Below are 14,715 nucleotides of genomic sequence, written 5' to 3'. Positions count from 1 at the left end.
GGAAACGAGAGGGATGCAAGGCTCGACCTCTCTGCCATAAGGCATAGTCCCATTCCGTTCCCCTAAAACAACGTGAATCAGGTAATAGTTAATTCTAAGTCATCGTTCTCGTTACTTGTTTCGGTGATGACGATCATCCTCTGTTCGTTGAAGACTTTGAGAAAAGTTCCCGGCTAACCGGGACCACCCATCCATAGGACAGACCCATGGTCCGTCCTCCGCACTTTCCTCGGTTTGTTTTAGTTATGTAATTAGCTACCACATTAATTTGACATATATCAAAGCGCTTCTTTGATTAACCCTGTTAAGCACTGGTTCCTTCACGTAATCTTATCACAGGACATAAAGAAAACAATGTCAAACAACTTCTTTGTTATCATTTTATTCCTTTTATCTTTGAAATACAAGGAGTTCCGCCCGTAGGCTTGTTCATAATCCGCCCGAAGGCTATCCAGTAATCCACCAGGGATCACTAATCCAAGCTTCTGCCCGTAGACTAGTATGCGGGCCTCGAGATCCAATCCCGAGTCACGTTAGCCTCTTGTGCAGGGCCCGGAAGGCGAGGGATTTACGGCCAGAGCCCCCTCTGGCACCCAAGCGTCCTCCTGCTCCAAGTAGAACTCAACGGAGAGACCTCTCATGGCGGGTTCGGTCCACATTCCCGGCGCGGTTAACAACCCCCTTGGTTAGGGTCAGGCAGGCAGTCGGGGGTAACTGAAGCTGCCTCTCCCTTCAGGCCTTCAACCTGAAGTATTTAGATATCGTTTCATCCTTTAGTTCATTGAGCAAACAATGCAAACAGTGCTTTCTAAACTGTTACAAGCACAATCAATTCCAATGGTCGTTAAGCTGGCAAACTGTTAAGGAGTGACTCCTTTTCTCCGAATGCAACCCGCATTCGATTCGGAATCAATTGCAACTTGGCAAGATTCCTATCATTCTTGGGTTAGGGTCATACCCTACCAACACTTTAGGTTTTGTTATGGTAGATTCCAGCGGCCATGTCGCTTTAGTTTATTGACTAATCATTTGCGTCCAAGCAAATACCTAGCTTCCCTTAACTTGACAAATTTTCACTAATGAGGATAGAGTAAGAGGATGACTACCCTTTTCCCTTGCAAGTTAACTTGCACAAGAACCTGCCAACCTTAAACCATGGAATGGTAAAACTTCCTATGATCAGCCCGCAAGGCTAAGTGATGTTGCAATTTATTGCACAAGTGTCGCCTCCATTCCAAGGGATCATTTCACCTAATGAATGGCGTATCCAGGTCACGGAATTAGCTTCAGGTGAGAAGGAGGGTTTAGGGTATCTCTTTACCCAACCCATCCCTAATTCCCTAAGTCGACAACGTTTTAGTCCTAGGGTTCCAACTCAATTCAGGTTTCATCATTTTGGACGCTTGGTCCCATAACGTAGGAATCCTAGCTTATTGTTTACATGAGCATCCAATTAGCTCAACATTTTTTCGGAAATGTGGGTATGATCTTTGGGTTTGAGGGTTTTGACTTGGCAACAAGTGTAAACTAGGTCGACTCCTTATCGTGCTACCTTAGTTAGCACCTTGGGATATTTGTCGTATCGACTGAACCATGCCCATATGAATCCCTTGGGGTTAGGTGATTTAGGCAACTCAATATACTTGTCCTGCGACAAGGATGAACCTTTCCTAGAGATAATAAACTAGATCTAAAGGAGGATAAATAGTTACAACTACACCAATACCCGTAAACATGCGATTTATTGCTTCTACGCATCACATGGTTCACGATAACTTTATCTTTCCTTGGTGTAGTAAAAATGCATGATAATCTGGATACTAACTTTTCCTAGGACTTACTAGGACTTACATCAAAATAATCATGCCTACAACCTTGTTGTCTACACTTTAGAATCTTATGCTTTGACGAACCATGCAACCTTTCCTAAATGCGGCTCCTGATGAATGACATTTTTGCATGATGACTATGCAATACGCAACGTTCTCCTAGCTACAATGAAACTTATACAAAACTAAAGCTAGTGATAATTTATTCCATTTTACATGCCACTTGCAAGTCCATAAGATCATTTCCGTACTCTTCTATTTCTTTTCGGATAATATCTTATGGGTGTTAACTTTTCCTCATGAAATCATTACGAGGAAGATGTTACCCAAAATGCGGCACACGCTTATTCCTACCATGTCTAGTAACCAATTGCACTTATCAATTTCATTTCTTTGTCCTATATGTTTAGACTCATTACTTTGATAATGTTCCAAAATAGCAACATGCAGCTAGTCCTTTAAGGCGGACAACTCCGGAAATGCAACCGTTTCAATTCCATGACATGCACCAACCTTATCTAATGTTTAAAGAGATAATTTATCAAATGTATTTTTAACACTGCCACATGCATTAAAAATAAGCGTAAAATGCATTCTTCCTTATGGAACTAAGCGCACCTAATCATTTCCTTATGCGAAAATAAACTTGAAAGAACCTGGACTTGTGGGCTCGGGAAGATATCCACTTGTATGCTTGGAGATGAACCTCCCGCAGTCGCACCTTGTGTCCTTTTAGGGGCCATCGTAGGCATGGTTTCGGCTTCTGGGTTGCCTTTGCGGTCAATGAATTGACTTGCCTCGGAATGCAGCTTCCAGACCTTTGCCTTTTTACCTCGTACGCAGGAGATTCCTTTGCGGGACTTTGGATAAATGGTGCTTGCGGAAGAGGGCTTTATGAGTCCTTTAGGAAAACCCGGGGTGGCTAGGAATGGGTTCACGGACGGCTTATGGGCTTTGAAACCTAATTTCAGGAAGCCTCTTACGAAGGTCTTGCGGGAGGCTTATAGCTTCATCCTCGTCTCTTCAAAGTTCCGGGGGGGTATGAATGGACTTTTGGGCCTAGTGGGAAGGGGGCTTTAAAAAAAACCCCCTTAGAAGCTTCTTAAGAAGCTTCTAAGAAGCTTCTAGTCCACTGCAGCAACGTCGGGGGGGGGGGGGGGGGGGGGGGAGGGTCGTGATCCAGGCGGCGGCGGACTGTGGTAGTCTAGCGGGCCGTGGCGGCTATGGCGGCTGGCGGCTGGCGGACTGGGGCGGCAGCGTGGCGGCTTCACGACGGCGACGGCCTGGTTTTCCCAACGGTGGCAGCAGCGTCCTCTCCTCTTCCTCACAGTCCCGTCCCCTTTCTTGCCTTCTCTCCCTAACGGGAGTTCATATAGGCAAGGGGGGGGGAAAAGATAGAGGGCCTCCACACACGTGGAGGACTCCTCCTCATGCAATCCGACTCACTCCTCCTTGGCCATTCCTCCCCACACTCCCTCTCCTCCAGCCATGCATCGGCTGGGGGAAGGGATAATAATTAAAAAAATTTGCCTAAAAATCTCCAAATTGCCCCTTCAAAAAGGGTGTTCCCTCACGGCTTTTACGGTCTTCAACCTCAGCCTCTTATTTACAATGTGGAGGCCTCATTTTTGAGCGTGCATGGTATGGATTATGCTCCCAATAATACAATGTAGGGGATAACCTTGCACAGGATTTTCACGGCGTGCAGAAAGTCAATTTTTACGGTACGCAGTGTGCGGAAATATTACATTCTCTCCCCCTTAGAAGAATCGAGATGTCCTCATCTCGAGATAAACTGGGGATATTGAAGATTGAGAGAGCTTTCATCCATCCAGGTAGCATCCTCTTTGGGATAATCTTTCCACTGGACGAGGCATTCTTTCAAGGTTCTAGATCTCAACTCTCTCTCCCTAACATCTAAAATCTTTTCGGGTCTTAGTTCAAGGACTCCTTGACTAGGCATTACAATTTGTTGGTCATCAAGTACATTATTTGGGTTGGGTACATATTTTTTTAAGAGACTAATATGGAACACATTGTGAACCTTTAGGTTATCAGGAAGTTGCAATTTATAAGCATTGGGTCCCAGGAATTTGAGGATTTTATACGGTCCACAATACCTTGGACTTAGCTTCTTGCATTCACCTAGAGATAAAGAACTCTTTTTCGGCCGTACACGAATGAAGACCATGTCTCCTTCTCCGAAGACCCTCTCTTGGCGTTTCAAATCCGCATATGCCTTTTGTCTATCTTTGGCTGCTTGTATATCTTGTCTTATTGACCTTATTTGGTCATCCATGTCCTCCAACATTTGTCTTGAAGCTTCCACCCTTAGGGTAGGATCAGAAAAATTTAGGGGACTTCAACAATCATGACCATACAATGCCTGAAAAGGCGTCATTTGAATGCTCTGCTGGTAAGAAGCATTGTAAGCAAATTCTACTAACGGCAAGTATTGAATCCACCTCTTCGGCTCTCGACAGCAGTAAGCCCTAAGCATATCCTCAATGATTTGATTTACTCGTTCTGTTTGTCCATCCGTTTGGGGATGGTAGGCAGTGCTAAAACAGAGCTGAGTTCCAATAGCTTCAAAGATAGCTCTCCAGAAGTGTGAAGTGAAGAGAGAGTCTCGATCGCTAACGATCCTTCTAGGTAGCCCATGTAGCTTGAATATCTCTTTGATAAACACCCTTGCAATGTCGGAGGCTTTATAGTTTGTCTTTACTGGAATCAGGTGTGCAACCTTAGTAAGCATGTCAACTACAACCATAATGGAGTTGTATCCTCCTTGGACTTGGGGTAAGCCCACCACAAAATCCATACTGATGAATTCCCATTTCATTTGGGGAATGTCAAGTGGTTGCAATTTTCCTGGCATCAAGACATGTTCAGCCTTGATACGTTGGCAAGACAAACATTCAGTAACATATTTGAGAACGTCACCCTTGAGCCTCTCCCAATGATAGCTCTTCCTAACTGCATTAAGAGTTTTTGCATAGCCAGGATGTCCCGCGAAAGGGGAATCATGAGCTTCCCATAATATCTTTTGCTTAAGTGACTAGCTTGTTGGTATACATAACCTTGTTCTGTAATAAACAAGTCCATTATCAGTGGAAAATTCCCGATACTTAGCTTGTGACTTCAGATTCTGCTCTTTGGTAGCTATTTCTTTTATCATGGTTTGGTAGGCTAAATCATGGCATGCCTCCTCTCTAGCTAGTTCGAGTATAGGGTTGCTTGGCATAGATACCTTTGTAGCCAGAGATCTGGCCGTTGATGGATTCTGTAAGATTAGGGAATTTAGGAATGCCTTGCGACTGAGTGCATCGGCAACTACATTCTCTTTCCCCGGTTGATACTTGATTTCAAAATCATACTCCTCCAATACTTCGATCCATCGACGTTGCCTCATGTTGAGCTCGTTCTGGGTAAAAATCCATTTGAGACTCTTATGATCTGTTACCAGAGTAAACTTGTTACCCAACAGGTAGTGTCTCCAAAGCTTTAGAGCATGGATGACAGCTAATAACTCCAGATCATGCGTGGCATAATTCTTTTCATGACTCTTCAATTTCCTTGAAGAGTATGCTACTGGATGACCTTCCTGCATAAGAACACACCCCAAGGCAAGAATGCTGGCATCAGTTACTACCTCGAACTCCTTATTGAGGTCGGGAAGTTTCAGAATAGGTGCTGATACCAGACATTGCTTCAATTGGTCGAAGCTATTTTGTTCGGGAGTTGACCATGTAATAGAAGTCTGCTTCTTTAGTAAGTCGGTAAGAGGTGCTGCAATCAAAGCATAGTTTTTGATAAAGACCCTATACCATCCTGTCAAGCCAAGAAAACTGCGTATCTCTTTGACGGATAATGGTATTGGCCATTCAAGCACATCTCTGACTTTGGCTGGATCTACTGATATTCCTTCTGATGATACTATGAATCCTAGATATTCAATCTAACGTTTGAAGAATGCACACTTCTTCATTTTTGCATACAGCTTGTGAGACCTCATTGTTTCCAAAACAATCCGTAGTTGAGGTTCATGATCTTCTTCCTGTTTAGAATAGACTAAAATGTCGTCGAAGAAGACAAGCACGAAATCATCAAGATATGGTCTAAAAATATCCTGCATTAATCTATTGAAGGTGGCAGGTGCATTTGTAAGCCCGAATGACATAACCAAGAATTCAAAGTGCCCATATCTTGTATTGAAGGCTGTTTTTGGAATATCCTCATCCGTGATCCTGATTTGATAGTAACCTGACCTGAGATCAATTTTGGAGAAGATCTTTGCACCTTGAAGGCGATCGAGAAGCTCATCTATTCTAGGAATAGGATACTTGTTCTTGACTGTTGATTGATTCAACCCACGGTAATCAATACATAGTCGAAGTGTCCCATCTTTCTTTTTCTGGAATAGAACTGGAGCTCCCCATGGTGAGTTGCTAGGCCGGATGTAACCCTGATCTAACAGTTGCTTGAGTTGTTCCTTCAACTCAATAGCTTCCGGAATAGACATTCTATAAGGTCTCTTTGCAATTGGCGCAGCTCCAGGTATTAGCCTTATTTCATGATCAACTTCTCTTGGAGGTGGAAGTTCAGTTAATTCCTCAGGGAATACGTCAGCGTATTCTTTTAGCCAAGAGGGTCCCTCATGAGACTCTTGCTTTTGATCTAACTTGTTGAGTTTGATCAAGTAAACAGGTAATCCTTTCCTAACCCCTTTTATGATCCGCGATACTTTGGCTAATTGGATCCTTGGCATTCCCGCTTCACCTTGAGTCGTAACAAACTCTCTTTCAGAGTTTCGGAAAGAAACTTGACCCTTTCCACATTGGATGTGAGTGTCATTAGGCTTAAGCCAATCCATCCCGAGTAGGCACTCATGGATACCTAAATTCATGACTCTGAATTTGACTGAGGTTTTCTTTCCTCCCAGATAGAACTCCTCCTTAGCAGTTTGCCTAGCACAAGTTACCTCACGACCGTTTGCCAATTCCATAAGTAGGGTAGGTGCTTCTACTGTGGCTATTCCTAATCTCTTAGCACACGCTGGTGAGATAAAGGAATGTGTACTGCCACAATCAATCAAGGTTTTGAAACCTTTACCTTGATAGTCCGACGGTGTCTGAATCACCGAGAATTGGCGATTCGGGCCCTTCTTATGTAGAGCGGCATGGACCGTCGCTCTTTCGAAATCCGCTTCCATAGTCGGATTTGCCTATTGATAATGCAGGCAGCTCTTCCTCTACCACGGGTGGCGGCTCCTTGACCGCGCCCTGCACCTTGACGGAGTCCTTCGCTAAGCTTGGGACATTGCCTTTTGAAGTGACCGAGTTCATTGCAGTGGAAACATCGGATGTTTCGGCCATTACCGTGAGTGGGAACAAAGTTGTTGATATTATTTGTCCTTGCTTTCTTCCTTTGTCCCTGATTGTGGCCTTGAACTCTCTTAACCTGGGGTCTGAATGCTCCTCTGTTCGGGTCGCTATAAGACCAATTCTTAATACCCCTTGGTTTAGCTTGCACTTCCTAAATTATAGGTGCCGCTCGAATGAGTGCATCCTGAAGATCTGATGGACGCATAGATTCGAGACGGGTATTTACAGGTGGATTTAAGCCCGCGCAAAATTTGGACACCTGCTGTGTCGTGTCCATTTGTGGCGCATACTTTAAGAGTGAGACAAATTTAGAGTAGTATGCGTCAAGAGTGAGTCCTAACTGTTTTAGCTCATAGAACTCATTCATTTTCTGTGTACGATATGCAGGCGGAAAATATCTCCCTTGCACGGCTTGCTTTAACTTCTCCCAGGTAACGGACCCCTCTGAAATCCCTTGATCCCTGCACCATTGTTTCCACCATAGTCTGGCTTCACCGGTGAGTTTTAATTTGGCGAGCATGGCCTGATTGGTAGGTGCAGTGCCAGCTACTTTGAAGTAGTCCTCCATAGATTCAATCCAAATCTCAGCATTCGACTGGACGAATCTGCCTCTCCCGTCAAACTCGGGTGGCTTTATCTGTTTGAGGAGGAACTTCTTCTCCTGGATCACAGTAGTACTTGATGTAGGGGGCGAATTTGGAACCTGTACCTGGGGTTGTGCCTGAGTAAAAGTTTTCTTAACATTATTGTATGATCATTGACATTAGCTTATCTTTAGTTCAGCTATCTCGTAAATCATGAAGCTACTTAACTTTTTGCAACAACCCTGATGCACAATCGAATAGTGATAAAAAGGAAGTCCTTATTTATATTTATATGGCGTAGCCTTATACAACATCTCGTGTGATGATAATCCAATCATTACATTTAGTTTGGGGAGAACAACATTGTATTGGATTTGTCTACAGGAACTGTGTAATAGTAGGGTTTTGGGTCATGAATCTTTAGGAATCGATAATTCATCGGAAGTTCAGGATATCCTTTCCGCTGGAATCCATACTTCCCATGGCGGCCCAATACCTTAATCCTATCAACTGGGATTACACGGGTTACTTCCTTATATACATATGAGTTCAATTCAACTCTCCGACCTCGAATATGCAAAGTCGAATTTACGTGAGCTTCCACAAAAATGAAGAGCTTCACGACTTTCAAATCTTCCAACCACTTGATCCTCTTCAGGTTGGTCTGTAGATAAGCGAACCGGTGGGCAGCTATGTAGTAGATTCCTGAAGACCCAGTCCATCTTCGTTCTATATATAAAGGTGATGGATTATAAATCTGCTCCAGGATGTTCATCATTTCGATTCTCTGCCTATAATGCGGAGAATGCATTGCAGTCATAAACATGATCCGGAACACCAAAAACTTGTTCCACGCTTCGTAATTCTGCAAGACAGTATTGAAGATGAGGAAATGTTTGGACAGGAACAATTTATTTACTTCATTTTTAATGAAATCTTATGAAAACAATTCCATTGTTGGTCGGCTCTGATACCAACTGTAACATGTCCACTAGAATCATTCCGGACACGTCTTAGCAGTCCATCGGGAAGGATGTCTAGAAAGCTCCGCCCGGCACTCCCATGGAATGTTACGGGACTTGCGATCTAGGTCTTCCCATGTCTGCCACGTAGCGGAAGTATCCTGGCCGTTCCCACTTAGGATCGACCTGAATTTGGGTTTTCTTGTTTAGTCATTAGCTAGCAACAACTAGCGTCAGACCCGAGCAAACTACTTTACGCAGAAACGCCAGGTCTGAAGCGGATTCACGCTGCACTTGGTTCAAGGAGAATGGGAAACGAGAGGGATGCAAGGCTCGACCTCTCTGCCATAAGGCATAGTCTCATTCCGTTCCCCTAAAACAACGTGAATCGGGTAATAGTTAATTCTAAGTCATCGTTCTCGTTACTTGTTTCGGTGATGACGATCATCCTCTGTTCGTTGAAGACTTTGAGAAAAGTTCCCGGCTAACCGGGACCACCCATCCATAGGACAGACCCATGGTCCGTCCTCCGCACTTTCCTCGGTTTGTTTTAGTTATGTAATTGCCTACCACATTAATTTGACATATATCAAACAGCTTCTTTGATTAACCCTGTTAAGCACTGGTTCCTTCACGTAATCTTATCACAGGACATAAAGAAAACAATGTCAAACAACTTCTTTGTTATCATTTTATTCCTTTTATCTTTGAAATACAAGGAGTTCCGCCCGTAGGCTTGTTCATAATCCGCCCGAAGGCTATCCAGTAATCCACCAGGGATCACTAATCCAAGCTTCTGCCCGTAGACTAGTATGCGGGCCTCGAGATCCAATCCCGAGTCACGTTAGCCTCTTGTGCAGGGCCCGGAAGGCGAGGGATTTACGGCCAGAGCCCCCTCTGGCACCCAAGCGTCCTCCTGCTCCAAGTAGAACTCAACGGAGAGACCTCTCACGGCGGGTTCGGTCCACATTCCCGGCGCGGTTAACAACCCCCTTGGTTAGGGTTAGGCAGGCAGTCGGGGGTAACTGAAGCTGCCTCTCCCTTCAGGCCTTCAACCTGAAGTATTTAGATATCGTTTCATCCTTTAGTTCATTGAGCAAACAATGCAAACAGTGCTTTCTAAACTGTTACAAGCACAATCAATTCCAATGGTCGTTAAGTTGGCAAACTGTTAAGGAGTGACTCCTTTTCTCCGAATGCAACCCGCATTCGATTCGGAATCAATTGCAACTTGGCAAGATTCCTATCATTCTTGGGTTAGGGTCATACCCTACCAACACTTTAGGTTTTGTTATGGTAGATTCCAGCGGCCATGTCGCTTTAGTTTATTGACTAATCATTTGCGTCCAAGCAAATACCTAGCTTCCCTTAACTTGAAAAATTTTCACTAATGAGGATAGAGTAAGAGGATGACTACCCTTTTCCCTTGCAAGTTAACTTGCACAAGAACCTGCCAACCTTAAACCATGGAATGGTAAAACTTCCTATGATCAGCCCGCAAGGCTAAGTGACGTTGCAATTTATTGCACAAGTGTCGCCTCCATTCCAAAGGATCATTTCACCTAATGAATGGCGTATCCAGGTCACGGAATTAACTTCAGGTGAGAAGGAGGGTTTAGGGTGTCTTTTTACCCAACCCATCCCTAATTCCCTAAGTCGACAACGTTTTAGTCCTAGGGTTCCAACTCAATTCGGGTTTCATCATTTTGGACGCTTGGTCCCATAACGTAGGAATCCTAGCTTATTGTTTACATGAGCATCCAATTAGCTCAACATTTTTTCGGAAATGTGGGTATGATCTTTGGGTTTGAGGGTTTTGACTTGGCAACAAGTGTAAACTAGGTCGACTCCTTATCGTGCTACCTTAGTTAGCACATTGGGATATTTGTCGTATCGACTAAACCATGCCCATATGAATCCCTTGGGGTTAGGTGATTTAGGCAACTCAATATACTTGTCCTGCGACAAGGATGAACCTTTCCTAGAGATAATAAACTAGATCTAAAGGAGGATAAATAGTTACAACTACACCAATACCCGTAAACATGCGATTTATTGCTTCTACGCATCACATGGTTCACGATAACTTTATCTTTCCTTGGTGTAGTAAAAATGCATGATAATCTGGATACTAACTTTTCCTAGGACTTACTAGGACTTACATCAAAATAATCATGCCTACAACCTTGTTGTCTACACTTTAGAATCTTATGCTTTGACGAACCATGCAACCTTTCCTAAATGCGGCTCCTGATGAATGACATTTTTGCATGATGACTATGCAATACGCAACGTTCTCCTAGCTACAATGAAACTTATACAAAACTAAAGCTAGTGATAATTTATTCCATTTTACATGCCACTTGCAAGTCCATAAGATCATTTCCGTACTCTTCTATTTCTTTTCGGATAATATCTTATGGGTGTTAACTTTTCCTCATGAAATCATTACGAGGAAGATGTTACCCAAAATGCGGCACACGCTTATTCCTACCATGTCTAGTAACCAATTGCACTTATCAATTTCATTTCTTTGTCCTATATGTTTAGACTCATTACTTTGATAATGTTCCAAAATAGCAACATGCAGCTAGTCCTTTAAGGCGGACAACTCCGAAAATGCAACCGTTTCAATTCCATGACATGCACCAACCTTATCTAATGTTTAAAGAGATAATTTATCAAATTTATTTTTAACACTGCCACATGCATTAAAAATAAGCGTAAAATGCATTCTTCCTTATGGAACTAAGCGCACCTAATCATTTCTTTATGCGAAAATAAACTTGAAAGAACCTGGACTTGTGGGCTCCGAAAGATATCCACTTGTATGCTCGGAGATGAACCTCCCGCAGTCGCACCTTGTGTCCTTTTAGGGGCCATCGTAGGCGTGGTTTCGGCTTCTGGGTTGCCTTTGCGGTCAATGAATTGACTTGCCTCGGAATGCAGCTTCCAGACCTTTGCCTTTTTACCTCGTACGCAGGAGATTCCTTTGCGGGACTTTGGATAAATGGTGCTTGCGGAAGAGGGCTTTATGAGTCCTTTAGGAAAACCCGGGGTGGCTAGGAATGGGTTCACGGACGGCTTATGGGCTTTGAAACCTAATTTCAGGAAGCCTCTTACGAAGGTCTTGCGGGAGGCTTATAGCTTCATCCTCGTCTCTTCAAAGTTCCGGGGGAGGTATGAATGGACTTTTGGGCCTAGTGGGAAGGGGGCTTAAAAAAAAACCCCCTTAGAAGCTTTTTAAGAAGCTTCTAGTCCACTGCAGCAACGTCGGGGGGGGGGGGGGGGGGGGGGGGGTCGTGATCCAGGCGGCGGCGGACTGTGGCAGTCTGGCGGGCCGTGGCGGCGGCTGGCGGACTGGGGCGGCAGCGTGGCGACTTCACGACGGCGACGGCCTGGTTTTCCCAACGGTGGCAGCAGCGTCCTCTCCTCTTCCTCACAGTCCCGTCCCCTTTCTTGCCTTCTCTCCCTAACGGGAGTTCATATAGGCAAGGGGGGGGGAAAAGATAGAGGGCCTCCACACACGTGGAGGACTCCTCCTCATGCAATCCGACTCACTCCTCCTTGGCCATTCCTCCCCACACTCCCTCTCCTCCAGCCATGCATCGGCTGGGGGAAGGGATAATAATTAAAAAAATTTGCCTAAAAATCTCCAAATTGCCTCTTCAAAAAGGGTGTTCCCTCGCGGCTTTTACGGTCTTCAACCTCAGCCTCTTATTTACAATGTGGAGGCCTCATTTTTGAGCGTGCATGGTATGGATTATGCTCCCAATAATACGATGTAGGGGATAACCTTGCACAGGATTTTCACGGCGTGCGGAAAGTCAATTTTTACGGTACGCAGTGTGCGGAAATATTACAGATGTTAGGTTGGTGAACTTTCTCTTCATCATATGAATATGATTCTTTCTCCTCCTCAAAAATAGGAGTAGCTCTTGGGACAGGTTCATAGTTGACTACTTCTTCTCTTTGATGATAAAGTGTCGAACTTTCCTTATCCTCCTCCATTGTATGAAATGCTCCTTGAACACCACATCATGATAGTGGCTATGATCTTTATCCCTTGGTCATATAATTTGTAAGCCTTTTTCTCATCACTATAACCTAAGAAGCTACATTTTCTTCTTTTTGATTTTAACTTGTTTATTTTCTCATCAGAAACATGTGCTCCACAACACCATTCTATTGAGGTGTATGAGGTGTCATCAATTGACGCTTGATCCCTTTGCTCTTGCAAAAGTCTTCTAAATCCTTTAAGTTGAACTTACCACTACCATCAGTTCTAAATTTTTTTACACTTTTCCATGTTTCATTCTCAATAAGTTTTAGACATTCTTTAAACTTACCAAAATCTTGAGCCTTATCACGAAGGAAATGCACCCACATCTTTCTACTGTAGTTGTGATGATCAACATAAAATAAGAAAATTCTCCCAAGGCTTGTGTAGGCATCTTACCACACAAGTCAACATGTACCAACTCTAGAGGAGCATTTGCTCTATTCTTTCTTTCTTGTGGAAATGTCTTTCTTTGTTTCTTACCATCATACAAGCTTCACATGGATCCTTAAATTCAGTAATAATTGCACTTAGGTGACGAACCATATCTTTCTTATGCATCTCCTTCAAAACTACAAATCCAATGTGTCAAAATCTTTCATGCAACACTTACTTGTTTACACTCAAATGGTCTCTATGAGAGCACTTAGCTCACATAGGTTGTTCCTCCTTTCTCCTTTGCCAACAACTTTGCTAGCACTGTCAAGAAATTTTGCACATGTCTTGTTGAATCTCACTTCATGACTAATATTAGTTATGGTAGCAAAACTTTTAAAAACGATCTCCTAGTTTCTAGAACATACAACACATTTGAAAGTTTTTTGAATTTACCATTTGCAGTAATAAAGGAAATAGTGCCTATGCCCATATCACACGGCATTTTGCATCATTGCCAAGTATCACAGTGATGGATTCTTGTGGAGGCTACATAGAACTATATAGACATTTCTTGTTTATCACGTGATGGGATGCACCACCATCCAATACCCATGAATCAATGGCTAATTCTTCTTGTGACGAGGAACATACTTTCTCCATGGTTACCATGAATAACTCCATGTCTTCTTTAGCTATGTTGGTTGCCTCCTTCCTCGATGGTTGCCATGAACAACTCCACATCTACTTTATCCATGTTTGTTGTCTCCTTGATGGTTACCATGAAAAACTCAAGGTCTGCTTCAACCGTGTTGATTGTCTCCTTCCTCTTACTTTTAGGGGTACCATTCTTTTCATTTTCCTTCTTGACACAATAGTCTTCAATTGCATGTTCTTTCTTCTTGTATTAGAAACACTCTCCTTGAAATTTCTTCTTACACCCCTCTTCTTTTTGTCACCATAATTTTTGGACATGGAAAAGCCATCTTTGCCTTTTGCATTGGTGTTGCCTTTTACACTCATGGAGAATGCAGCATCTCCACTGCTGCCTCCTTCTCGGGCTTTCAACCTCAATTCCTCCTCCATTAATAATGCACAAAAATCCTCAAAGGTCAAATCTTGACGTCTCATTTGAGTATTAAGGGTAGATACTAATCTATCAAACTTTGGTGGACAGATCCCGTGACACCTTCAAGCTGGCTCCTTATTAGTCTTTTGTATCCTAGTGCCAACCATTTGGTTGGGGAAGATTTATTGAGATATAAGCAATCACACCTAATGTAGCCTCTTTGTATGAGGCAGTTTCGGATGAAGACATGCAAGCTGCAAGAATCCCATATGCACAGAAAGGGAAAAATGTACCCATCCAACAACTATAAAGCATTGTACTTGACTTCCACTTTTGATAGATGAATGAATACATGATGATGCTTTTCTTTATCAGTTAGTGTCAGTCTTGTACTTGTCAATCCTACACAATATTGTGTTTATGAGTCCAAGCTTCCATCTTGGAGCCTAATT

The sequence above is a fragment of the Lygodium microphyllum genome, chromosome 2 (assembly GCF_053477565.2).
Source record: "Lygodium microphyllum isolate KBCC chromosome 2, Lygodium_microphyllum_v1.1.10, whole genome shotgun sequence".
Lineage (NCBI taxonomy): Eukaryota > Viridiplantae > Streptophyta > Polypodiopsida > Schizaeales > Lygodiaceae > Lygodium > Lygodium microphyllum.
The sequence above is the reverse complement of the archived record's forward strand: the minus strand, read 5'-3'. Positions refer to the sequence as shown.